Raw genomic sequence first — 27,566 nt, forward strand, 5'->3', positions numbered from 1 at the left:
GCTATACAAGAACACCGTTAATCACTGGCATGCGTGGTCTTTCAGCAATTTTCTGAGGCAAGAACCCTTCAAAGCCATTTTACCAATATGAATATTGCTCACGTGATTACTGGGGAGAATACACAAACAGACTGCAGTAAAACCCCAAAGAACTTTTGAAGGAAATAGTATTCCTTCTGAAGGAATCATTCTGAAGGATTCATTACAGAAGTCCAAACAAGGTCCCATACGTTTCCCTCCTCTTTATGATGGATTATGTCGAGCGCCTGTAATAAAATGAGAGCGGTGACTTGCTTGCTGAGGCAAAGGATAAGATCCAAGCAGCTGATAAATAACCAAGATATCTTTATGATTATATAGGTACATGCTTCCTAAACCGGCAGAAGTTTCCTTGCTGATATACATTTGCAATGATGTTTTAATTAACATTGGCTCGCTGTGATAAGAGATGACTAATTTGTCTGTCTTTGTGTTCTGTTCATTTCCCCACCCCCACGCCCATTTTGTCTTTAAGTAAACTTATGAATTTGGTCGCTGTGGATATAAGACTCTCTCGAACTTTACTGTTTAGAATCAAAAGTCCCTTGTGATTTCTAGGTTGACTGAAGGTTACATGGCAGTGATACAAGAACTTACCCAGAAATTATGTTTCCTTATAATTTAGGAGAATTACGTTTATTCTCAGAGCCTGTCCTAGGCTGTATACAATGTAAAATTTTATTTTATCTTTAAGATAATAAATTTTCCTATAAATCCCAGAACACATTAACTGTTTTAGACAAAGTTTTGGGGGTCTAAAAGGATGAAGAGGAAAAAAGGAACTTTTTCATACACATACAATTGCCCTCTGGTTTAAATTACATCACAGCATATATATTAATTCCTTTTTAATTCATGTTTTGTCGTAAAGGACTTGGCCCATGGGAGATGATGCCAAAGCTTAGAATATACAGTTCAGGCTTTCTGAAGGATAAGGACAGGCTAAAGTGAGTTGCGTCCTGAAATATTAGAGGACTAATACACTATTATAAAGGAAGAAACCATCCTTCCTTCTTAAGTATATCTTCCAAGAAGTCCTGGATGAATTCCATATGAGATGCTGTTATCATGAAAGGTTTAAGAACTTACACATAATGAAGTGTACACATTTACAGAGCGAGAAAGAAAGAAACAGCCCACTGCCATCTTAGCTAGCTAAGGAGAAACTTGATGTTGCCATGATCTTTCTTGAACCACCTTTAAGGTTTTCGTCTCTTTTCTTCCCTTCTCTTTCTGGTTAACCTTAAGTTTAAGCCCTAATAAAATACAAATTTATGGGGATCAAGCTTGTCACCAGCTTTTCATTACTGTCAGTTTCTCTTCAGTTTCATCTAACTCAGGTTGGGGCATTTAAAAATGTTTTATCACACTTGCTAGAGACTTTGTGTGCAGTCACCACCAAGCCCAATAATGACCTTTTTGAAATAAACCAAGACTCAAGACTAAGATCAAGGACCAAGATACAGACAGTCCTTTAGAGTAAGAATCTTTGCTGGGCCCCAGTGCCTCGTGTTTTAATCAGGAAAAGCGGGTGGCAGGTCACAAAGATTAGGTTTAACCTTTCTGATATACATCAGATCTCTTGCCCTTTCAACCTCCCAGCAGTGTGAGGAGGCATTCTTTCTGAAACCCATAAATTACAGGCCAAGGTTTCTTTGCAAAGTGTAATGACAAGATGACAGAATCCCCACGAAGCCTAACTCTTTTCCCTAGACATGAGATTTTTATTTATTTTCTTTGGAACATTAAGCCATGATCGGTGGGTCAATGGGAGTCCTACACATATTTTTTTTTTGATGATGAAAAAAAAAATGCTCTGGTCATGAGTGCATTCTGCTAAGATTTAAGACTCCCCAAATCCCAAATGACTCTTCCTCGTTTACATGCTTGTTTCAAAACCACTAAGTAACTTATTTAGGTTCTGAAAGTTATATACAATATAAATCCATCCAGGCTGATGTAAAAAAACCCAGGAGCTGTAAAGCTGGTTTCTATATTGTTTGGACATAATACTGTTCTCAAGCAAAATCATAAGGGAATAGGGCACTTAAAATAGGGTGTCACATTTCAAGGTAATAAATAGCAGATTGATTCTACCTCCCAATTGATCCTGCAGTTTACTTATACACAAGATGGAAAATAAAGTACCAAAGCCACTGTGATTTACTTTGTAGAAATGAGACACTTGGTATTAGCTTAAGTGAATGCAAAGGCTGGCTCTGACAATTTATTACAGGCTCAGTCCAAATGCAGTTTGGATCAAGTTGCACTATTGGCACACACATTTTGCCTTGCTTTTAGCATCTCTGCAGTTAAACACGTTTTAGGTCTCTTGATTTCTTAATATACATTTCGTTGTCCTTTTCAAACTAGCCTTGTCATCCAACAACAGATCAAAAGGAAATTCACTCCTTGCTTTGCTGAACATAGACTATGTTAAATAATGGGCCATCATTTTGTCCCTGTCTATGCAAGGGTGGTCTCTACTATTTAGAAATTGGGATGAGGTCTAGCTGTTTGTTTTTTCAGTTCTCTTCAATAATTTTCTTCCTTTCAACATGATGTCTTATAATGCAGTTGTCTTGTGTTATGGACTGGAAACATGTTTATTTCAAGGATATCTGGGGAATTTTCCAACATCTTTTGGAGCACCCCTAATCACTATTCTGGAATTATAAGAGTTAACCTTGGCCCCTGTCCAGTGGGTTCATCATTGAAGGGATGGATAGTATCACTCCATCCTAGACAAACAGTCCTGAATCATAATTATCATGAAACACAATTTTTTGAGCTTTCACAATATCATAAACTGTGATAAGTGCTTGTCAATTCTTATCAAATACAGTGTTGTCAGTTCTTACAACAGTCATATACATAATTTCTAATAGCACCCTTATTTTCAGAAAAAGAAAGGGAGGCTTAGAGAGGTCAAGCAACAGGTTAAGGAATTCAAACTGAGGCTTCTATGATTTCCAAGTCCATGATCTTGATCAGGTTGGTATAATTCCCTCAAGCAGGGCACATCAATATTGTCCCTATCCCTAGATTACTAAAGACTACAAATTCCTTGTGGAGCCACTGTTCCTAATTCTCTACTAATATGTTTGATTGAATCAAATTACTTACTTCAAACATCAAACTGGTATGAGGGCTCAAGATACTAGTATAAAATTTCTATTTTCCTGTACCGCCTCCTCTTTTGTTTATTTGCTGCCATAATAGGATACTGAAATTTCATTTCTAATCAACAAATTTTTTTTTAAACTTTGGGAGCTCTTTGGGGCTGCTAATAGACAACAAGTTCTGTTTCAGAACCTAAAAGTTTGCCTATATCGCAACATAGGTTTGTCTTCCCCTAGGCATTAAAGAGTTAAGTTATAGAATGTAAGCATAGTGTACTTGAAATCTGACAGTAAAAACTATACATATTATCCAGGAAGTCTGAGAGTTGAATTTTTCTCATTTGTTTGGCAAATGAGAATACATGAACATGCATCAAGGAGATACTAGCAGACAATTTAATCTCACACACAAATTATTTTATACTGTAGTGCAAGGGATACTTTCAGAAGACGTAGAAAAATCATAGTCTAAAAGACTTCCTGCTTCCAGAAGTATGGCGGAATACTAATTCCCTGCATGCATGTGTGCAGGAATGTGCGTGCGTAAGCGTGCATGCGCGGACACATATCCCTATGCTGCTGCTGCTAAGTCACTTCAGTCGTGTCCGACTCTGTGTGACCCCATAGACCGCAGCCACCAGGCTCCCCCATCCCTGGGATTCTCCAGGCAAGAACACTGGAGTGGGTTGCCATTTCCTTCTCCAATGCATGAAAGTGAAAAGTGAAAGTGAAGTCGCTCAGTCTTGTCCGACTCTTCGCGACCCCATGGACTGCAGCCTACCAGGCTCCTCCGTCCATGGGATTTTCCAGGCAAGAGAATTACACACAAAAGGATGCTCACACTGAAATTTTTAAAAACTATGCTGTAATATATGAGGAGAAAACTCTCATATTTTTAACTGAATTACTGAGCTTCCTTCTTTTAAAAAATAAAAGATTGCCAGAGAAAAAGAAACACAAAGGAAAGAGGGATCTAGAGAGGTAGATAATACTGAATCTGGCTTTTTCCTCATAAATGGCTACGGAAGACACAAGGCATGAAAGAAAAAGGAACTTCAAAACACCTTATCCTTACTGGAAGGATAAAATAGAAGTGTTCTTTGTATACATGTGCTACATCTGGAAACATCAAGGAAACTGAACTGGGTTGCTCTACTTTGAGAACGGATAAAGAAGATTTTTAATCATGAGACTTGTCTCATTGTTGTCCAAAAGTCCCTCAGGGTAAGAACTTGTTTTAAATCGATCCCAATTTTATTGAGCCTCCAGACAACAGGCAGAAGCAAACAAAATATTCTCTGGAAGGGCAGAATTCTAAGAAATATGTGCTCACAGTGGAACATCACAGCAACAAGTGGAATTTGAGCTAGTTAAAATAAAAGCCATAGAATGACAGCAACAAAGCTTTGGTAATAAAATCATAAAATGCAGAACATAAACAAACCATGTGTAGTATAATTAGAAAAATGTAACAGGGAATTAATCTATAAGTTAGGAGCAAGAGACAATACAAATAATGAAGTAGATTTGGAAAAGTACCAAACGGAATTTCTAAAATTGAGAAAAGAATTAATATACAGTATTTGAATTGATATTTGGCAAAACTAATACAATTATGTAAAGTTTAAAAATAAAATAAAATAAAAAAAAAACTCAATGGATGTTTTTCATTGAAAATTCTAAATAACCAAAGATATTATGAATTAGATGCTCACTCTGAAGGAATTTTCCAGAATGCATCATGGGGAGTGAGGAAAATAAGAGAAAAAGGAAGAGGTTCGGAGGATAGAAGTAGAAGACACAACACATATTTAATCAAGTTTCCTGAAACTCAAGATGAGAAACTGAGGGAAAGGCAATATTGAAGGCTAAGTAAGAGTTTTCCAAAATTTATGGAAAACACAAATCTTCAATACAAAAGGCAAGGGTCCACTGAAAAACTAAACATTCAACTTTGACAATAACAAATCTAGAAATTGGAGGATGAGAATAATAAAAATAGCAGAAGATTTTAATGAGGGGAAAACAAATTTAAATTACATAATCTCAGTTTCTTTAATGATTAATTTTCTATTTCTTCTGAGTCAAATTATTAGTTATACTTTTTCTAAGAATTTGTCTATACCTATTTTCAAATATCTTAGACTAAATCATGACTAATTTTATTATCTTTCTAATCTTGACAGCCCTGTGGTTATTCTCATTGTTATTTCTGATGTATTTATTGGCTCCTTTCCTGCTTTTATTCATAATAAGTCTTGTCAAAAGTTTGTTAATTTTATTAGTCCTTTAAGAAAACCAGTATTCAGTTTTATTGAGACTCTATAGTGTAAAGTTACTTTCCATCTCTTTAAAACCTGCTGTTACTTTTTTCATCCTTCTATCTTGGGGTTTGTTATTGTCAAACCAAGTTGAGTGCTTAGCTTATTCAATATCAGCCAGCCTCTAATTTTCTTATACAACCACTTGTAAAATGTCTGCAACTTTTCATCTAAGGAAGCGTTATCTAATCTCACAAGTTTTTATATAGTATTTTTACTATTTAGGTCTAAATATATTTTAATTTCTATTGAGATTTCATCCTTGACTCATGATTATGCAGAGTATGGTTTCTAACATCCAATCATATGACATTTGTCTAGTTTCTTCTTATATAAAAAGCTTTGTTGAGATATAAGTCTTATGTTGTACAATTTACCTGTTAAAGTATACAATGATTTTGATTATATCACAGAGTTTTGCAGCCATCACCAAATCAATTTTATGACATTTCCAATCTTCCGAAAGAAACCTCATACCTACTAGAAGCATTCCCCATTTCCCTGCAACCCTCTATCCCAGCCCTAGGCAAACAAGAATCTACTATAGATTTGCCTGTTTTGGACATTTCATACAATATGCAGTCTTTTTATCTACAAAAAAATTACAAAAATTAAAAAGAGTCTTAAAAGTTTCCTGTTACAAAATATAGAGGTGAATAGCCTTTCTAAACACCATTAGCAGCTAGAAAGTATAAAAAATATGATGATGGTAGCAACATAAAACATAAAACAAATAGGAGTAAACCAAACAGAATATCTGCCAGATCTTTAAGGAAAAAAATGGGAAACCATTTTGATAGGCATTCTTCAACTACATGGCAGGATAAAAACATTAATATCATAAAAATATAATTTATCCCAAGATTTCTTTATAGATCAGTACAATTCCATTCAAAAATGCCAATGGTAGTTGAATTTGACAGTTAGTTAAAGATGAATGCTCAAGATTGTGAAAAAAGAATGGCGGGGGGAAACAGATTTCCCTACCAGGTATCAACTTCTTAAAAACTCTAGCAATTAAGATAGTGTGATATCAGAACAGGGGTAGGCAAGTAGATCAGTGGAGCAGAAGAGGAAATTCAGAAACAGACCCACACCTAAATGAAAAGTTTTATGAGAAAAGTGAACTCCAAATTAGTGAGGTTCAGTTTCAGTTTAGTCGCTCAGTTGTGTCCGACTCTTTGTGACCCCATGAATCGCAGTACGCCAGGCCTCCCTGTCCATCACCAACTCCTGGAGTTCACCCAGACTCAGGTCCATTGAGTTAGGGATGCCATCCAGCCATCTCATCCTCTGTCGTCCCCTTCTCTTCCTGCCCCCAATCCCTCCCAGCAGCAGAGTCTTTTCCAATGAGTCAACTCTTCGCTTGAGGTGGCCAAAGTACTGGAGTTTCAGCTTTAGCCTCATTCCTTCCAAAGAAATCCCAGAGCTGATCTCCTTCAGAATGGACTGGATCTCCTTGGATCTCCTTGCAGTCCAAGGGACTCTCAAGAGTCTTCTCCAACACCACACTTCAAAAGCATCAGTTCTTCGGTGCTCAGCCTTCTTCATAGTCCAACTCTCACATCCATACATGACCACAGGAAAAACCATAGCCTTGACTAGATGAACCTTTGTTGGCAAAGTAATGTCTCTGCTTTTCAATATGCTATCTAGGTTGGTTATAACTTTCCTTCCAAGGAGTAAGCGTCTTCTAATTTCATGGCTGCAGTCACCATCTGCAGTGATTTTGGAGCCCAGAAAAATAAAGTCTGACACTGTTTCCACTGTTTGCCCATCTATTTCCCATGAAGTGATAGGACCAGATGCCATGATCTTAGTTTTCTGAATGTTGAGCTTTAAGCCAACTTTTTCACTCTCCACTTTCACTTTCATCAAGAGGCTTTTTAGTTCCTCTTCACTTTCTGCCATAAACGTGGTGTCATCTGCATATCTGAGGTTATTGATATTTCTCCTGGCAATCTTGATTCCAGCTTGTGTTTCTTCCAGTCCAGCGTTTCTCATGATGTACTCTGCATAGAAGTTAAATAAGCAGGGTGACAATACACAGCCTTGACGTACTCCTTTCCCTATTTGGAACCAGTCTGTTGTTCCATGTCCAGTTCTAACTGTTAGTGAAGTTATGCACTTGTAAAAATATGAAATTGGGCCTCTCCTGTACTCCCTACATAAAAATCAACTCCAGGTATGTTAAGGCCTTATGTTAAAGGCACCATCAAAAAAAATTTAGATAAGAATTTACCCTTTGTAATAGGGTAAGATTTTCTAAAATAAATCTTAGAGTAAAGCAAAACTTACAAAGGAAAAGATGAATACATTCTGCTTATCAAATGACTCTCTAAAGAGAGCTCTTAAACTGGAAGATACTCTCACTACATATAACCAGTAAAAATGGGGCACCCAAAATGTTTAATAAACTCTTAGAAACCAATGAGAAAAAAGACAAGAAACCCTAATGAAAAATAGGCAGAATTCTAGACAAAACTTTTCAAAACAGGAATCATGAATTGCCAATACTTATGGTCATTAGAAACCAAGAAATTTCAAAGCCAAGTGATATTATTTTATACCTAATGGATTGACAAAAATTTTAAATGTCTGATTGTATTAAATGTGTTGATTATATTACATTACATACTTCTGATGGACATGTAAATTAGTTCAACCACTTTAGAAAATGGTTTTGCATTTATTATTATGTTAAAAAGCAAGTACCTAAAAATGAAATTTTTATCCTAGAAGCACAATCTAGAAAACCGCTCACAGTAGATATCAACAAGGTGATTGATAACAGCAAAGTTTATCTTAGCAAAAGCAAAGTAAAACAAGAATCTGAAGAAACATCAATATCTATAGATAGGAGAATGGAGATGGGAGAATGGACTATGACCACAACAAAAGTCAAAATTATATTTTCAATAGCTGCATGTCAACATTGACAAAGTTCAAGACAATGCTGAGGGAACAGAGCAACAGATAAATATCTAATGTAGGAATCCCTTTGCTTAAAAACATACAAGACTCAACAGGTTAGAGATAAGTATGAAAATCAGAGAATGGTAAAATAACAAGTACATTATGAGAGTGTCAAATGTACTTCCGACCTACTTTTCAAGTTGGTTGAGGAATACATGGATGTATTACATATTTTATTCTTTTTCCTTAATCTAGAGGGCTTCCCTGATAGCTCAGTTGGTAAAGAATCCCACTGCAACGCGGGAGGCCCTGGTTCAATTCCTGGCTGGGAAGATCCGCTGGAGAAGGGATAGGCTACCCACTCCAGCTGGTAAAGAGTCCGCCTGCAGTGTGGGAGACCATTGCAGTCAAATGTACTTCACCATTTGACCAACTGAGCACACCAGTTGATCATTTTGACCAACTGATCACACCAGTCACATGTACTCCTGATCTACTTTTCAAGTTGGGTTGAGGAATACATGGATGTATTATATGTTTTATTGTTCTTCCTTAATCTAAAAAATTTCAGTGTAACCGTTTTGAATTTTTTAATATAAACCATTTTTAAATGTTAAAAAGACATAGTTAGAAATAAAAGAGAACCTCAAAGATAATCATGTAGAGTGATTCTCAAATCATGTGATAACAGTTGAAATGATAATGATGATGATGATGACAGTAATACTGGCTTACCCTAATGCACACTGTAGAAGTTAATTATTTCTGATATTGATATACCAAGGTTGTTGAATGGCTTACCTTCAAAAACTGTCAGCTAAAGCAGAATCAATTTCTTTCTACTGTTACATCACATTCACAGACTGACTTTAACATCGGCTCTGTTTTTCAGGGAGGGAGGGCTCGCAGAGGTAGCCACAGTAGGAATCACCCACAACACCGAGCCAATTTCGGCATACCTTGCTTGATCTGCTATTTCTGGTAAAACCTGAATAAGTGAGGTGTTTCTATGCACAATTAGATTTCTTTTCCTGGAATTCTTTTTGGACTTTTTTTCAGAATCTGGTTGTATCCATGGAAGTATGTGTGTGTGCTAAGTTGCTCTGTGTCCGACAAGCCTGCTCAGTCCAACTCTGCGCAGCCTATGGACTGTAGCCCACCAGGCTCCTCTGCCCATTGGATTTTCCAAGAATACTGGAGTGGGTTGCCATGTCCTTCTCCAGGGGATCTTCCCGACCCTGGGATTGAACCCTAGTCTTTATCCCTTCTGCATAGGAATGTGCTTTCTTAACCACTGGCGCCACCGTGGGAAGCTCATCTTAGTCACCATGACACAACTTTCATTTAGAAAGTGGTTAACATTTATTGAATGCTTTGTGTTAGGCAGTCACACGTTATCTCATTTAATTCTTAAGATAACCTAATAAGGTGGGGACTATTATTCATGTTATTAAGTTAATGAAGAAACACATGACTTAAAAGGTTAATAGACTTACCAAAGGTTTCAGTGCCCATAAGTGATTGGTCTGGGTCTGAACCAGGTCTGGCTGATCCTAGACTCTGAGGGGCTGGCCCTCAACCTAGTCTTTTTTTTTCCCTCAAGAATTGAAAAGCTCTGATCAAAGACAACCTCATTTTCTTAGAGGCAAGAAAATCAAGGCCTCTCAACAGAGGTAATGATGCAATATGGGTCAATTTATGACAACAAAATAGATAATATGCATGACATTATGTTAAAAACTGGGAAAAATGATTTCAGTTGATTTCTACCTGTTTCCATATCTGTAAAAGAGAGGGGAACCATCAGTGATTCTTAAGTTTTTTTTAGGCCATAGAATCTCTCCCCAGAAAAGAGTACCTGAGAACACATTCATGTAGTGTTTGCGTATGATGCCAAGGGTTCCCTGGCCCCTTGAATCTCATTCCCAAGTCTTGTCAAGATGAGTAGATTTCAGGTCAAGAATCTCTGGACCCCAAAGATCTGTGAAGTCCCTTCCAGCTGAATCATTCAGCTTTTCTAAAATATCTCTTTAAATAGTTACAAAGGGAGCCTTCCTAGCCAGCCACAGAGAAGAGAAGGCGCCTTTCCTCTGCAATCCTCTACTATCTGCAAACTGAGAAGCTCAGTGGGGCCTCACCAATATTTTAGTGTCTGCCAAGGAGGGCTTTGTGTCAGGCTTATTGGCAGTAAACCAGGAAATGAGGACGGGGGCATTAATAGCCTTTGTAAACAGCACCTTCAAGGTCTTCAATCACCAATTTGAGGGTGTTCACCACCAGGGTGGAAAAAATAAAAAGGAGGAGGAAAAAGCCAAACAGGAAATGCAATGAAAGGAGATGAAAGCAGATCAATAAAGAGAGAAACATTTGGTTTGAAGTCTTTCCTTTAAAATAATGGGAAACCACCCCCCGCCCCCGGCCACTCCCTCCAGAAAGTAATTTGGGGCATTACCGCAGGTCTGGCCCTTAGGTGTAATTGCCCCAGATTCCAGCCACACAGAGGTTTAGAGTTCCAGGGCTTGTGCAAGGAATTCAGTTTGGGGACATAGATTTATAAACACCTTTTAAATAGATGGTGTTTTTTTTAAAGGATTTATTTAATGTTAGAAGACAATACTGTGGGTTTTATTTTATTTTTCTTCTTCCCAAATTAAGAGAAGGCAAAAGGAGCTATTCTCAGGATGCGTAGAGTAATGCAGTGGGGGAGGATAGTGCGATGCCACAGCATGGAACTGCGTCTTGAGCTGAATTTCTTGGAGTGAACAAGCAATAGGATTTTCCCTTAGAGCCTCGAGGCTTTCCTGATAGCTCTGATGGTAAAGAAGCCATCTGCAATGCCAGAGACATAGGAGACACAGGTTCAATCCCTGGGTCGGGAAAATTCCCTGAAGAAGGAAATGGCAACCCACTCCAGTACTCCTGCCTGGAGAACTCCATGGACAGAGGAAGCTGGTAGACTATAGTCCATGGGGTCGCAAAGAGTGAGACATGACTGAAAAACTAACACTTAGAGCCTTGCGAGTGACATACTGGTCCCCATGGTCCCCTAGGTCATTCAGAATCCAACAGCCTCTGCCTTTGGAAACAGGAAGCACTGTCCTTAGAGATGAAGGACTCAAAAAGCAAAGAATTGTGGAGGCTTGAAGGAAAACTGGTCCTCTCAGCAGGCCAGGAGTGAGAAAGAAATGGGAACACATTGCATTTCAAGTCTTTAATTTATTTTTTAGGCATTCATTTTGTTTCTAAGACCTTGAACAGAATGCCAATCTCATGATCACACTTTTTTCCTTTCTGTTTTGCAGAGATGAGACTGGAGAATTGAAGGGATTCTAGAAGGAAGGTGAGCAGATTGGAGGTTTAGGAGAAGATAAGGAGACTGAAACACGATTCAATTACATGATGGAAGGGGCCATTATTTTGTGGCATGAAAAGATGGACATTTCCAATCCCATCCCTAAATGGCTTTTGAACTCCCACCATCTAGAGAGCTCATCGTATTTCTGTGACTGGGTGAGTCTCCAGCAAGAGAGTGGTTTTTGATGAAAATCCCCAATACCTTTCCAAATCCTATTTTGCAAACTGAATGGGGCAAAAATCATCCTTTCCATTCATTTTATAATGCCAGCTATGTTTAAAAATAAGCACCTGTCTTTTCTTACTACTGTCATTCAGTAAAAGGAAGACCATCCATTATTTTAAGATTCATTAACTCATTAAATAATATTTTTAAAACATTTGCTTTCATTTGGCCTTTCTATGAAGCACTCAACAAATGGACAGCACAGAATAATTTTTTTCCTCGAACCTCTATTCTTTCCCTTTCTTTTAGGCTTCAGACTTCTAGCACACAGAGAGGCAGAGGGATGGTGGAAGTCTGAACTGCAAACATCTTTATTTTTATTCTCTGGCTTTCTTTTGTTGTTGTTCAGGGGCCATTTTACAATGGATGCTTTATGATCCCTAAATTACTCATCTCTCCCTTGCAAATCCCAGTGATTTACAGATCTTAATTTTATAGATATTCCCTGCAAGACCCCCTGTCTCCTGGAACCTCATACTTTCTTCACATTCTTTTCCTGGAGTCCCAGTTTCTGTGGTCACCAGGTCACAGAGCACCAAATGTCACCATAAACCATAAAGTTTGTTCCTTCTTTCTGGGGTCTGCTTGGGGGAAACCCACTTCTCTGTGAGCTGTGTGTCACCCTGAGTACCTCTCGGACAGTCACTTTAGGAAGCACCCATGACAAACCCACTGAGTATTGTAGGTTCTCATTCTCGATGGCACACTGGGCTTAGCTGGAGAATTCTGAAAAATAAATTCTATTTATTTATCCAAATTGCAAAATAGGATTTGGAAAGGCATTGGGGATTTTCATTAAATCCACTCTCTTGCTGGAGACTCTCCTAGTTGCAGAGATAAGGTGAGTTCCCTAGATGGTGGGAGTTCGAAGTCCCTACCCAGAGATTCTGACATCAATTGCCTGGCATCACTGGCATCAGATTGTTTAAAACTTCCTTAGTGGGTTCTAATTTGCAACCAAGTGTAAGAACTACTGCTTTTTAGGGTCTGTCCATTCCTTGTGGGTTTTTTCCACACACATTGGGCTTCCCTGATGGCTCAGACAGTAAAGAATCTGCCTGCAAGGCAGGAGACCCAGGTTCAATCCCTAAATCAGGAAGATCTTCTGAAGAAGGCAATAGCCCCCCAATCCAGTATTCTTGCCTGGAGAATTCCATGAACAAATGAGCCTGGAGAACTACAGTCCATGGGGTCGCAAAGTTGGACACGACTGAGTGACTAACATTGACAATTAGAATTCATGATCTATCCAGACATGTAAAAACTTCAGTGTATTTTCTTTTTGAGGCTTCTTAGATTGGGGGTGTTGATATCCATCAAAGACCTCCCCTCTCTCCCATTCCCTAAGCCCAGGGAAGCTGGGTGGGGGGATTAATTATGAAAATAGTGTAGGTGCTGAGATGGAAACGGCGACCTTACTCTGAAGATCCAGCTCTTTTAACAGAATGTACTGTCTTCTCAGATTCCCTGAAGCCTGGATCAAAACCCAACTCCTCAAACGCTGTGATGAGATTTTGAATCAATAGAAGACTCCCTTCCCACCATGGTTCGATGCCTCAGCTCTGATATCTAGTGGCGCCATTGTAAGAAGTCCCAGTCTTTGTCAGCCTGCAATTAAATCCGTGCCGAGGAGTCTTCGCATTTAGGACCTAAGCTCTACGGTGTTTTGAGAAATGACTGTTCAAGCTTGATGGGAGTGGGAGAATTCTGAGGTTTAATTGCAGGAAATTTCACAGGAAAGGCATTCAGTGAATTCATCAAGCCCTGCCTTCCTGAAAGTCTCTTCTTAATGCCAGGTGCAAAGTGGCTTTAACACTCAGAGGCTAAGTATCTCTTACACCATAAAACACCATTCTGGGTAAACATGAAGAGGTTTACTAGAGAGAGTGTAAACTTCCCAGAAAAGATTAGATAATAGTCCTCGGCAGGTGCAGTGCAGACATGTATGGCCATGGATGGAACTCTCTGAGCATGTCTTGATTTAAACAGGAATCCTGGAGCCCCCTCCTTGAATCAGGAAGATATGGAAAAAGCAAGGGGATTGGATCAAAATGTAGGAGTTCATTTGATCCTAGGATACACTGCAGATCCTAAGACCCATTTAAACCCTGACAAATCTAAAAGCATGATGGCAGATGAATTTGCAAGTGGAGAGTGCAACTGATACATTTAATAACCATGGAAGAAAATGGTCTTTGTAGGACACTCTTAGGACTTGCAAGTTCTCAGATTCTTGAAGGTTGTAGAATGTGGGGGAAATGGTATTGCTCACTTGCAAATGGTTTGGCCCAATACCAAAAAATTACTCACTGAAACTCTGGCAGGTTAAAACGGTGGCTTTTGCTTTGCCTGAGTTTCCATGACCTTTAAGTAAACTTCCTCCAGGACAAATATTACCCTTATCCAATTCCCCACCTCTTTGCCACATATAGAATCTCAACCAGAATCTCTGTATAGATGAGAATGGCATCCGTTATTACAATGAGGGTTTAATCTAATAAAATAGTCCTTCAAATTTGTTGCACTTGGCTTTGATTAGTTCCTTCCAATTTCCTTTGAAATTTCAGGTGGGATAAGTAGCAAGAGTGATTTTTATCCATGTGAAAGATATAGTTAAGAGTCAGAAGAGGAAAGCAGAGAACGCAAAGATATACAAGATTCTTCCCTTCCTGGATTCACAGGAAAACACCTGCTCCAACCTAGAAATGGCTGCAGTATGAATTCTTTTATGAACCATGGTGTAAACTGAAGCCCCTTCATGGATTACAGCCTTGTTGTGGTGAAGACACTTGTACGTGGGTCAAGAAGCAACATTTAGAACTAGACATGGAACAACGGACTGATTCAAAAGTGGGAAAGGAGTGCAAGGCTGTATATTGCCACCCTGCATATTTAACTTATATGCAGAGTGCATCATGTGAAATGCCAGGTTGGATGAATCACAAGCTGGAACCAAGACTGCCAGGAGAAATATCAACAACCTCAGATATACAGATGAGATCACTATAATGGCAGAAAGTGAAGAGGAACTAAAGAGCCTCTTGATGAAGGTTAAAGAGGAGAGTGAAAAAGCTGGCTTGAAAGTCAACTTCAAAAAACTAAGATCATAGCTTCTGGTGCCATCATTTCATTGCAATTAGAAGGGAAAAAGTGGAAACAGTGACAGATTTTATTTTCTTGGGCTCCAAAATCATGTGGACGATGACTGCAGCTATGAAATTAAAAGATGCTTGCTCCTTGGAAGAAAAGCTATGACAAATCTAGACAGCATATTAAAAAAACAGAGACCATTGGTCCCTATAGTCAAAGCTATTGCTTTTCCAGTAGTCATGTATGGATCTGAGAGTTGGATCATAAAGAAAACTAAGCACCAAAGAATTGATGCTTTCGAATTGTGGTGCTGGAGAAGACTCTTGAGAGTCCCTTGGACAGCAAGGAGATCCAACCAGTCAACCCTAAAGGAAACCAACCCTGACTATTCATTGGAAAGACTGTTGCTGAAGCTGAAGCTCCGATACTTCGGCCACCTGATGCAGAGAGCCAATTCTTTGGAAACGACCCCTGATACTGGGAAAGGCTGAAGGCAAAGGGAGAAGGGGGCAGCAGAGTATGAGTTGGTTAGATATCATCACTGACTCAATGGATATGAATTTGAGCAGACTCCAGGAGATAGTAGAGGACAGAGGACCCTGGTGTGCTACAGTCCATGGGTTAGCAAAGAGTTGGATACGATTTAGCAACTTTACAACAACACAAACTGAAGGCGAGTGGGGCTAAAACTAATGTACAGCAACACTTTGAGGAAGCTGAAGGCCTTTTTGACACTGAGAAATCAAGGTTCTACAAGATAATGATTTATCCATCTGAGAATTCTGATTAGAATTATTAATCCTATAGTCTTTTTGTTTCTTCTTTTAAATTAAAAAAAAAAAGAAAAGAAAAAGGTAATACTTGTGTAGGGAGCATTCTAAGTGAAATAAAAGGACATATGATTACAAGTAGGCTGCTTTCCATGAGTATTCTCCAGACACCTTCTGAAGGAAGGTGCACCTTCATTTTGCAATCCAACCGTTAGAAGTGGGGTTGGCAGCAAAGACCGTGTTGGCTGCATGATGTTATTCTGACAGCTGATGACACAGACAGTTCATGGGCTCATCTCACAGCCTAAAAACAGGAGGACCAATATTTACTGAGTGCTATGGGTCTGATATCTGTTATCACAATGAACTCCATCAACACCATGTCTGCTGCTGCTGCTGCTGCTAAGTCGCTTCAGTCGTGTCCGACTCTGTGCGACCCCATAGACGGCAGCCCACCAGGCTCCCCAATCCCCGGGATTCTCCAGGCAAGAACACTGGAGTGGGTTGCCATTTCCTTCTCCAAACACCATGTCAGGACCAACTAATTTGTGCAGCTCAGTACACAGTAAAAAGATGGAACCCCTCGTGTCAAAATTAAGAATTTTAAGATGGCACTAGCAGAGCACCAAACTAAGTATGAGGCCCTTCCTAATTACACAGGCCACACCTCCATGGAGGGGGCCTGTACCACTTACTAGGGGAGCATTGTTATCCCCAGTGAACAAATGAGAGAAGGAGGCCCACCGAAGCAGTATGATTTGACAAAGGTTGGATCAGTGAGGGTCACAAACCATATTCAAGCCAGGTGTACTGGACCAAAGACTGCAGTCTGTCTGCAACCTTGAGTGGGTTAGCCCCTGAACCTCAAGGACATCTTCCTGGGCCAGTGGGTCAAATTACTATGCAGTAATGTTCATACGCTTCACTTAGAAAGGAGTCTGCCTGCCTGGGAAATGTTTAGGGTGATCAACACATTATGATAATTCAAACCGAATTACAATTCTTGTCTTGGATTGTAAAATGCCATTCAGGGTGCAAGTTCATAGATGAATCAAATTTATTTATAGTAAGTATGCCTAGTCAAAACAGGAGAACTACTTAACATTATAATTAAAACCGATACATATCTAGTTGAAAAACTATCCAGAACCCAAAACACCTCCACAGGAGATGTCTACATACTTTGGCACAAAATCTCCCTGCCCCTTCCAAAACATTTAATTTTTTATTCTGAATGGGAGATTGTAACTTTTCTCACAATATCATATCAAACAAAAGTGCAGCATTATGCATTCAATAAACCTCAGTACCAGGCAACCCAGGGATCAGTTGCACTTGTGCTGTAAGCTGAGACTCAAGGAAACATTTATTTATTTAAAATATTTTTCCCCATAAGTTAGACAGCAATATTTCATTTCACTGTGTTTTAAGACAGCCCTGTAGACAGAAATCCTGCAGACCAAGGCTATGATCATGCTTACATTTGTAGACAGATTTAATTATTTTTTTCTTTGATGTCAGATATTCACTGAGAATTTTCCATATGAACCTAGTTCATTTGAAAGTACGCTGTATATTGACTATGGAAAACCATACACCCCTTTTTAAATTATACTCATTATTTTCTCTATACATTTCACCACAAGCATGGCAACTTTCTGATAGTATATGCAGGAGTGGGGTTAGGGTTAGGGTTAGGGTTAGAAATAGGGTTAGTTAGTAGCAGACAAGCCTTGTGAGTTGTTTCAAGGAGACAAGTAGAGAAGATGCAGGAAGATGGACAATGATGCCGTTAGACAGGTAGAACTTAATGTCATCTCAGAGAAACTTCAGAGGTGAAGTTTTTACAGTGTCACTGCTGATTACTTATGTTGATATTTTAGTATCAAAAATTCTTTAGGACCAACCTAAATCTTTCAGTGTTTTTATCTGACTCTTTTAATTTTGTAAATAAGTGACATCTCCCTTACTGCTATTATCAGTGAGCATGAACTAGACCAGTGTTCTTCAGGGTATGGACTCTCCAACCCAGCAGCATCAATGTTACCTGGGCACCCACTGAACCAGAAGTTCTGGGGTTGGGACCCAGTCATCTGTGTTTAACAAAGTCTCCAGTTGATATGGGTCTCTCTGATATGGGCTAAGGTTTGGGAACCACTGAGCTAGAAGTCGGAGAAGGCAGTGGCAACCCACTCCAGTACTCTTGCCTGGAAGAGCTAGAAGTTGAGAACATGTCACAAGGAGAGATTCTGCATGGTCCCAAAGTGAGAGACTTTGTCTTGGAAAATGAGTAACAATGCAGATTTGCACACATTCTGTAGGTTTTCCCTGTACCCTAAAAGCACGGATATCCTGAAAGTAGATGTGACCTCTTTTTTTTTTGATGCAAGCAGTGACTATTTTTTCAGATTTTTAATTTTTTGTAATTTTTTTTTAACTGGAGGATAACTGCTTTACAATATTATGTTAGTTTCTGCCATACGTCAACATGAATTAACCATAGGTATACTTATGTCCCCTCCCTCTTGAACCTCCTTCCCACCCACCCCATCCCACTCCCCTAGGTTGTCACAGGGCACCGGTTTGAGCTCCCTGCATCAAGCAGCAGATTCCCACTGGCCATCCATTTTACACATGGTAATATATGTAATGGATGTAACATATTGTGTATGTTTCAATGTTGCTCTTTCACTTCATCCCTCCCTCTCCTCCCCCTGCTGTGTCTGTGAGTCTGTCTTCTATGTCTTCGTCTCTGCTGCGGCTCTACAGATAGGGTCATCAGTACCACTTCCTAAATCAAAGGTCTTGTGTTCTAGGACGGGTTGTTGTTGTCATGTCCGATTCTTTTGCGACCCCATGAACACTTAGCCCGCCAGGTTCCTCTGTCCATGGGATCCCCCAGCTAAGAATACTGGAGTGGGTTGCCCTTTCCTTTCTCCAGGGGATGATCCTCCCGACCCAGGGATCAAACCTGCATCTCCTGCACTGGCAGGTGGATTCTTTACCACTGAGCCACCAGGAAAGCCCTCAAGGATAGGCACACATCAAAAATCTTAGGTTTACACCCTCACTGCATCAGCATAGCCCGAGGAACGTCTGAAAATAGCCCAACATCCTTGACACCCATAATATTCACATTTAATTGGTCTGGGGTGATACCACATCCCTTTAAAGTTTTTCAAGATGATCCTATGTGCATTTAGGATTGAGGGCAATCAGTATAAATGTATGGTATTCCTGTTACTACTATTAGTAAGTGTTTATTAATGTGTTTTAAAGTAAATATCTGAGATTTAAGTCATCCCTTTACTATAAAGGAAATCTGAGTTTAATCCTATTTGAACATCCAAGGGAAAGTTCCTTTCCCCACCCTGGGTCTCAGTTTTCCCATCTGTCCACTGAGGATCCTGCTGATGATGCTCTCTGGTCCTATATCCTATACGTGTCTCCCCAGAGTATTCACAAATGGCAGCCACAATGGGAAGAGGTGCTGGCTTCCCTGTGGAAGGAGAACCAAGGAGGAGAGATGGCTTAGTCCTTACTTGTCACTGGCTCCAGCTGAGTCCACATGACACCAGACATGTGGATGAATAGGGAGCAATTTAAACATCACCAGCCCCCTCCTTCATCTGGATGTTTGGCAACAAGAATGCTCTAATATTGATTAATTGCTTGCTGAGACCCAGATTGTCTCCAAGATTCCAGTAAAGCAGTTTGGGGGCTCTCAACCATTAGCATCTCCACTCTGGTCTCTGATCTTTAAGATGACCCCTTGCCCAAACACACCCTACAATCCACTCACTCAAGAACTAGCTGTGAAGCTCCCCTCGCTCCCAGGGAGGAACCACACCTTGTGTTTTGCCCAAGCCCCTATTAGGCTGAGTTCAATTCCTTGCTTGTAGCGCATGTTCAATATATTGTTAATGAGTCAGCAATCAAATGCATGGTAAGTTGTATTTTCAAGAAAAAAGTGGATGAAAATAGCTGATAAAGTTGATGATGATAGAGAAAACTAACATTTGCTGAGGACTCTCCGTGACAATCAGTGTGATGTAAATTTACACACCTCATTCACTCATCACGCCTATGAGGTTAGCACTATACATAGCCACATTGTATACAAGGCGGGAGATTGGTGCTCAAGAGATTCTTGAACTTGCCCAAGTTCACCAAATAGTGGTATCAGTGGGGATTCTGAACCATCCTTTATCTGACTTGAGACATTCACCGATCTGCAGCATGCTTGCATGCGTGTGTCCTCAGTAATGTCCAACTCTTTGCAACCTTATGGACTTTGCCTGCCAGGCTCCTCTATCCATGGGATTTTTCCAGGCAAGAATACTGGAATGGGTTGCCATTTCCTTCTCCAGGGGATCTTCCTGACCCAGGGATAGAACTTGCATCTCCTATGTTCCTACATTGTTAGGTAAATTCTTTACTCTGAGCCATCAGGGACCAGGGAAGTTCAATGATTAAACTCTCTTTAATGGTTTTCAAGAACCTTTCACTTCTTTTGGTACCTTCCAAATGACATTTTAGTAGAATTATATGTCTATAAATAGTTGGGCTTAGGCTCTGTGCCAACCCTCCTTTAAATCCTTTAAAGTAAAAAAGATAGATGGCATGCTTCTACCATCAACAATATCATAATCTTATGGGGGGAGACAGACATGTCAGTCATCAGTACACAATGTATTTACAGTCAGAAGTATTGCAAGGAGGAAGAAGCCTTTAATTTACCTACATTGTGGTCTTCACAAAAAGCTGGTGAGGTAAGGTAACCAATCTTAGACAGATATCCTGTCTTGCAGGGGAGCATGAACATTATGCAAAGAAAGCTAAGAATGTATACATACACAGGCATGTACAAACATTAACACATTTATTATATTTACATATATGATATTGTATATGTAGGCACATTTGCAATGTCTCCTAAACTTTCCTGATTGTAAAAGCCTGTTAGATATCCCAAAATGCATTTATATTTTATCAAGAATCCTAGGAGATTCTTTCAGCTCTAGCAGGATTGGGGAACACACATGTATGTATCAGAATCTTCATCTCTCATTTTAAATGTGCTTTATAATTTTCAGGATGTAATTTTTAATTACAATAGAATCCCTTTACTGAATTTGGTATTACTTTGGTATAACTCTACATACCACAGGTCAAAATATGCTCCTTGAAATAAAACTTATGTGTAAAATACTTACATAACAAGCTTACAACAGTATCTATTTTACTCCTCTACCCCAAGACACACACATGGAATCACACACATGTGTCCCTAAGCTCAAAAGGTCTAAACTTATTTGTCAAATGACTCAATGAATACAGTTATCCCTAAGCTGATCAACAATTCCTTTAGAAGCAAACAATATACAAACTGTTAAGCCTTATATTAATATCTGCTCCCATATAAAATTATAGGAGATGCTGTCAAATATTATTTCCTTTCTTTTTGCAAATGCACATAAGTGGGACTCATTTTTCAACACTCAACGGTCATATTTACTGGTCATAATGTATTCCTAGTAATCCAGACTTCCACATATACTTTAATATACTGTTGTCCTCCCGATGTACCCTGTTTACAATTTCCAAACATTTTTACATGCAATTAAGGAAGGCCTGAATTAATATCAAGTATTTATAACTCCATGATTCTGATTTAGAACTTAGCTTTGGAATAAAACCCAGGGTAAAACTGCCTTTGTTGAGCAGCTCTAAAGGGGCTTGCTCCATCTTCCCATGGAGCCAACATGCAACAGGCCAAGTTGATATGTATCCTGTGGCTAGAATGATAGCCATGGGATCTCGTGGTTTGACTCAAGAACCTTCCTTCCATGGCTGGGACTTTGATGAAGTGAGTGTGGTGGAGTGTGGGTGGGATGTTGGCCAGGAAAGCATCTCTGAGTGAGCCTCCAAGGGTTGCGGTATGCAGTTGCACTCCATTCAACATTTGACTGCAGCTACAAAGGGTTGGCCAGTAGCTGTCAGCCAGGCAAGTCAGAGTCAGGAGGAGTCTGTTCTGGAATTTTGGTTTGAAGGAGTGTAGCAGTTACTGAAAGAGTAATAATAATATAATAATAGCCTTCTTGTTACAATGTCAATTTGAAAATGGACTGACTACCTTTGGTTCTAAGTAAGCAAACCTTAAATCCCAGAGTAACTTCATAAAAATGCATTCATCAGGACTCTTCCTTTTGCAAATGACAGAAACAAGTTTATCAGTTCAAACACAATGGTTAGGACTTGGCTGCTTTCTGTCTCTCTCTCTTGTCCCCCCCCCTCCTCCCCCACCCCACCTCGCCCCACACCTCTCTTTTTAATAATAATCTCCACTTCTTTCCCTGGGTGGCCTTATTTCAGGCAGGGCTTTCCCATGTAGCAACCTGAGAGTCACGAACATTTATAGGCTTATAGATCATTCTTTCAGTAAATCCTGCAAAATAAGTTTATCTTCTCAGCCAAAATTCTAGAAATGAGTCTCACTGTCTCCGGTTTGTCTGGCTTGGGTCAAATGAGCAACCCTTACCTAACTGGAGTAGACAGGGTGAATGTGACACTCAGATTGGCCAGGTTTTGGTCTCTGCACACACCTACAAGTGTGAATTTGCCTAGCCCCACGGGAAACACAGGAACTAAATGCTGGGGAGAAGTAGCTTTGCTCTTCTCAGAAGACGGGAAAATGGATCCTGTGTAGATAAAGGTGATCAAAAGAGAAGGAATTTATCCTCACGTAACCTTCATGGTAGAAATACTCATCCCAGTGTAGACTTCAAACAGAATGATTATAGCTTACTATTTATTGTTAAAAGATGGCTTTTTTTCAAAGAAGGGAAAATCATGACTTTCATACAGATATTCAATGAACACATGTCAAAATTTTTGCTGAAGTCATTAACCAAAACGAGAGAACAATGCAGATGTCACTACTAATTCCAAGGAGAATCCAAAGAATAGCCACATTGGCAGGTTGGGGGTATTGAAATGAACTTGCAAACTGGATGCAAAATCACCTTTTCCATGGCAAGGAAGAATTGTACCTCCACCCACAGAACGGTGTAGCATCACCATTAATTCTCTAGACCTTATCATTCAAAGTCAGTGAAAGCTAAAATCAAAAAACCTGGACTCTGAACCCTAAATAAGGCATAGTTTTCAATGGACATTCTCCATCTTTTTTTTTTTTTTTTGGCTGATTTCCTGACAGTCTCCCCTCAGAGAAAGACAATTGCTGGTCACAAAATAAGGCTGGTCTTCTTGCTCTGGCCTCATTATTTATATGGTGCAGCAAGAGTGTTAACTTAGCACAGCAGTCAGTTCAGTTCAGTTCAGTTCAGTTGCTCAGTCGTGTCCGACTCTTTGCGACCCTATCAATCACAGCATGCCAGGCTTCCCTGTCCATCACCAACTCCTGGAGTTCACTCAAACTCATGTCCATTAAGTCAGTGATGCCATCCAGCCATCTCATCCTCTGTCATCCCCTTCTCCTCCTGCCCCCAATCCCTCCCAGCATCAGGGTCTTTTCCAATGAGTCAACTTAGCACATAGGTTTTCTTAAATTTGCTTTGCTGAAACTTTTCCTATGAAATGTTAGACTGGGAGTTAAAAGCCTCTGTTATTTGTTATCCTGAGGCTAGGAAAACAAGCTCAAAAACTCTACCAGATTTTACCTCCAGTACTTTTAAATTTTTATGAATTCTTCTTTCCAAAATATCTCAAAGTTCCTGGCCTCTAGGAAGTGCCCTTCCTTAGAACTGGGACCCTGTAAGTCCTACCAGGCCAACAGTTTTTCCAGAAGAGTTCTCTAAGCACTGGCTCCAGAGAGTCAATCTTATTTCCTTAAAAGTGATTGGCCATATCAGATTATATGAGCAACATTTCAAATGACATTCCAGGCAAGGGCTTGATTATGTAACTAATGTTTCTAATCACATCCTGATAAAACAATGACAATCTTATTCACAGTCTATGCAAATTGCTAAATTGCCATGAAAAGTAAGGATACTCAATAAGAATTGATGAATTAGTGTTTCCACAGAAATGGTAAAAACTTTTATTCTAGTTCTGTGAACAATGCAATTGATAATTTGATAGGGATTGCCTATAGAAGGGGTATTAGTAAGAAAAATATTATTGAAATGTCTCATTTTCATTTCCAAAAACAGAGCCTACTAAATTGTCATGGGCTATAGCTTGAGAAAGAAAGGAAAAGGGCTTCCTTTTATATAGAAAAAAGTAAAACAGTAAAATAGAATCTGTAATATTACAACAAATCACTCCCGTAAAATTTCCTCATTGATTTATCTGGTCCTTTCTTGTTCCACAGGGTCTTGGGTTAGCAATCTCATGAAAACATGTGCTTTTCAAATAAAAAGAGTTCCGGAAATCCTGACTCAGCCCACTGGAATGGTCTGAATGTTATCTAAGCAATGACGTCAGAACACTCACCAGTTGTTTTTTTTTTTCTAGTTTCAGTAGTTTGAAGTAAGTGGTATAGTCCTTTTCCAAGAAGCACTCAGATGGTCCTTCTTTAGTTAAGTCCTTCAGTGAACAGGAGCTCTAGCCTGGGGCTAGTGGCAGAGACTTCCGGCAAGTATTAAAGACAAACTGTGGGTAGATGCCGGTAACTTAAAATGCCTGTAGTTAATTTATCACCAATAATTTCCAAAAATGAAAGATCCAGTTAGAGTTCATGACAAGAATAAGGCAACTGACAAGGAAATTTGTTTGTTTCTGTGCCAAGCAAAACAAAGTGATAAAGTCATTGCAAAATAGAGTCTGCCATGAAAGTGATTCAGCCTATTCTCAAAGAAGTCAGTGAATGCTACATCTGACTTACATAATGGCTAAGTATGATTTTTCATAAAGGGAAAAATCTTGAGCTACAACATATATTAATAGATACATGTAATTGTGCCTGAGTAAAAATTAGTAAGAATACACCAGGCATAAAGTAAGAACATACTAAGAGGGTTTTTTTTTTTTTTTTTTCCATTTTAACAGTTTTTTAAGTTCTGTACCAGACTACTTTATTCCTGAATCTTCTCAATTGTTTCTTCCTTAGATTTGCCCTTTTCCTTTCCCACTGAGTGAGATTTGTGTTTATGTTCAAGGATCTTTTTGTGATCTTTGTCCAGTTATAGTCTGTTGATAACCACCTTGCTGGAGTAAAGTCCACATGAACAGTCCTGCCATTAATCTTCTCCCTCTGTATTCACTCAATGTAGGCAACATATTTCCTCCCATAAACAACTTCAACAATTTGCTGACTTCTGTTGTGCCTTTTTACCTACAGCTTGAATATCAGTAAGTCTGGAATATGGGCAAGAAAAGTATTTTTATAAAACTTTGCAGTGCATCCTCAATCAAAACCCACTTACCTAGAAGATGCTAGGTTTCAATAAAAGTGAGGTGATATTTATTTTCCTCTTCCTGAGTTACTTAACTCTGTATGTGGAATCTAGAAAAATAGTACAGATTAGCTTATCTGCAAAGCAGAAACAGAGACACAGAAGCAGAAAACAAACATATAGACACCAAGAATGGTAAAAAGGATGCGAAGAATTGGGAGATTGGGATTGAATATATATACACTGCTGATAGTAGAGCTATAGTGCTCAGAGGCTCAATAGTGTCCGACTCTTTTTGACCCTATGGACTGTAGCCTGCCAGGCTCCTCTATTCATGGGCTTCTCCCAGCAACAATGGCATCCTGAAGTGGGGTGCCATTTCCTCCTCCAGGGGATCTTCCTGACCCAGGGGTTGAACCCGAGTCTCTTATGTCTCCTGCATTGGCAGGCAGATTCTTTACCCCTAGTGCCACCTGGGAAGCCCCACACTGCTGATACCATGTATAAAATAGAATCTACTGTATAACTCAGGGAACTCTACTCAGTGCTCTGTGGTGACCTAAATGAGGGGAGGGGATCCAAAGAAGAGGGGATGTATATATACCTCTAGCTGATTCACTTTGCTATGCAGCAGAAGCTAACAGAACATTGTAAAGCAAATATACAATAATTTTTTTTTAAAGTGAGGTGATAACTAAGCAAAGATTTTAAATAATAACCCAAATCATGACTGAAATACTGTATTGTTCTTACCCGATATCTTCATGGCTATGATAAATAGAAACGTGTCATGGAGAATGAGGGCCCTGACAAATCTCTAGGAAATTCCCAGTATACAGCTTCTGAAATTTGTGTATTTGTAACACTTGATTTACACAAACTGAATGTGGTAGAGGAAGAGCATCTCTTCTGATATGGTGATTCTTCCCAAACAATGTATCAACAATAATGTTTTAAATAAACCTAATTATTTCTAGCACTTTCCTTCTATTAGGAAAAACAACAAATCTTTGTGATTTTCCAAGTAAGTTTCTGAGAAACTTAGCTTGCAAAAGGTAACTTAAATTTTTTTTTTTTAGTTTGATTTAATGTTTAGGGTATGCTTTTGAGCAGGTGATGATAAAAAATCCTGCCAAAGAAGATTTGGACATTTGATTAAGTTAGTATCTCTGATGTTTGACACACAATGCTTGGTTGCTCATTTAATCAGAGATGATCAAACATTAAAAAGTAAACGTAGAAGGTGATATGATTGTAAATAACCTGTAACTTTTTAACGTGAGGAATCTTTGTTTTCATAACTAAGAACTTAATAGTCAGAATAAAGTGAAGAAAATAATTTGGTAGGATACAGAATCTTTGTTATCTAGGTAGATTACATATGAAAGAATAACCCCTAATATAGGTAAAGACAGTAAGCCAAGGAAACGCACCCATCAAATTGTGCAAACGTTTGCCAAGATTTTAATATATTTCATGCTATTCAGACTCAGGTATTATCTGTAAATCAAGATAAGTAAAATTTACTTTCCAAGTTTTGTTTTACATTATGCTTCCCTGATAGTTCAGTTGGTAAAGAATCTGCCTGCAGTGCAGGAGACCCCACTTCAATTCCTGGGTCAGGAAGATCCACTGGAGAAGGGATAGGCTACCCACTCCAGTATTCTTGGGCTTCCCTTGTGGCTCAGCTGGTAAAGTATCCACCTGCCATGCAGGAGATCTGGGTTTGATCCCTGGGTTGGGAAGATCCCCTGGAGAAGGGAAAGGCTACCCACTCCAGTATTCAAGTCAGACACAACTGAGCAACTTTCACTTTCACTTTCTTTACTTTAGGTCTGTAAGGTCAGAACTAATTTCATAGTAATATTAAGATGTTATTCACGTGCAATGCATTCATGATTGCTAGTGTCAAATGAATCAGGAAATATCTTAGAATCAGTTTTAATTTTTAATATGGTAAATATCAGTTGTTATAACTTAAAAATCAAAGCTCTTTGGGAGCCTAAGTTCTAACAGTATAAAGAGATCTGAAGGCAAAAACAAATAAAACTGAAAACCACTACTTTACTACAAAACTTTTTTTCTTTGAGAAATAGAAACATGTTCATAGTTATATTCTTTTTTGCTATTACTTTTAATATAGGCTCTCCTTTTTTTTTTTTTTTAAATACTCTCTCTTCCCTGGTAGAACAGATGGTAAAGGATCTCACTGCAATCTGGAAGACCCAGGGATGGAACCTGGATCAAGAAGATCCCCTGGAAAAGGGCATGACTACCCACTCCAGTATTCTTGTATGGAGAATTCCATGGACAGAGTAGCCTGGTTGGCTACAGTCCATGGGGTTGCAAAGAGTCAGACAGGACTG

The 27,566-nt window shown here is 39.1% G+C and overlaps 1 long non-coding RNA gene across 2 annotated transcripts in view; it reads right to left on the bottom strand.

Annotated features, from left to right (window-relative positions):
* LOC132342806 (uncharacterized) overlaps positions 1-25,312 on the bottom strand; it is a 75,902-nt gene extending 50,590 nt beyond the window's left edge. Inside the window, exon 1 of one of the 2 annotated variants that reach the window (XR_009491309.1) lies at positions 24,299-24,445. This is a non-coding gene — a long non-coding RNA (uncharacterized lncRNA). Of the gene's footprint in view, positions 1-24,298; positions 24,446-25,230 lie in introns of those variants that run through there. The other variant, XR_009491310.1, reaches the window with a different exon arrangement.
* Positions 25,313-27,566: the final 2,254 nt, after the last annotated feature.

Source organism: Bos taurus, chromosome 18 (assembly GCF_002263795.3).
Source record: "Bos taurus isolate L1 Dominette 01449 registration number 42190680 breed Hereford chromosome 18, ARS-UCD2.0, whole genome shotgun sequence".
Classification (NCBI taxonomy): Eukaryota; Metazoa; Chordata; class Mammalia; order Artiodactyla; family Bovidae; genus Bos; species Bos taurus.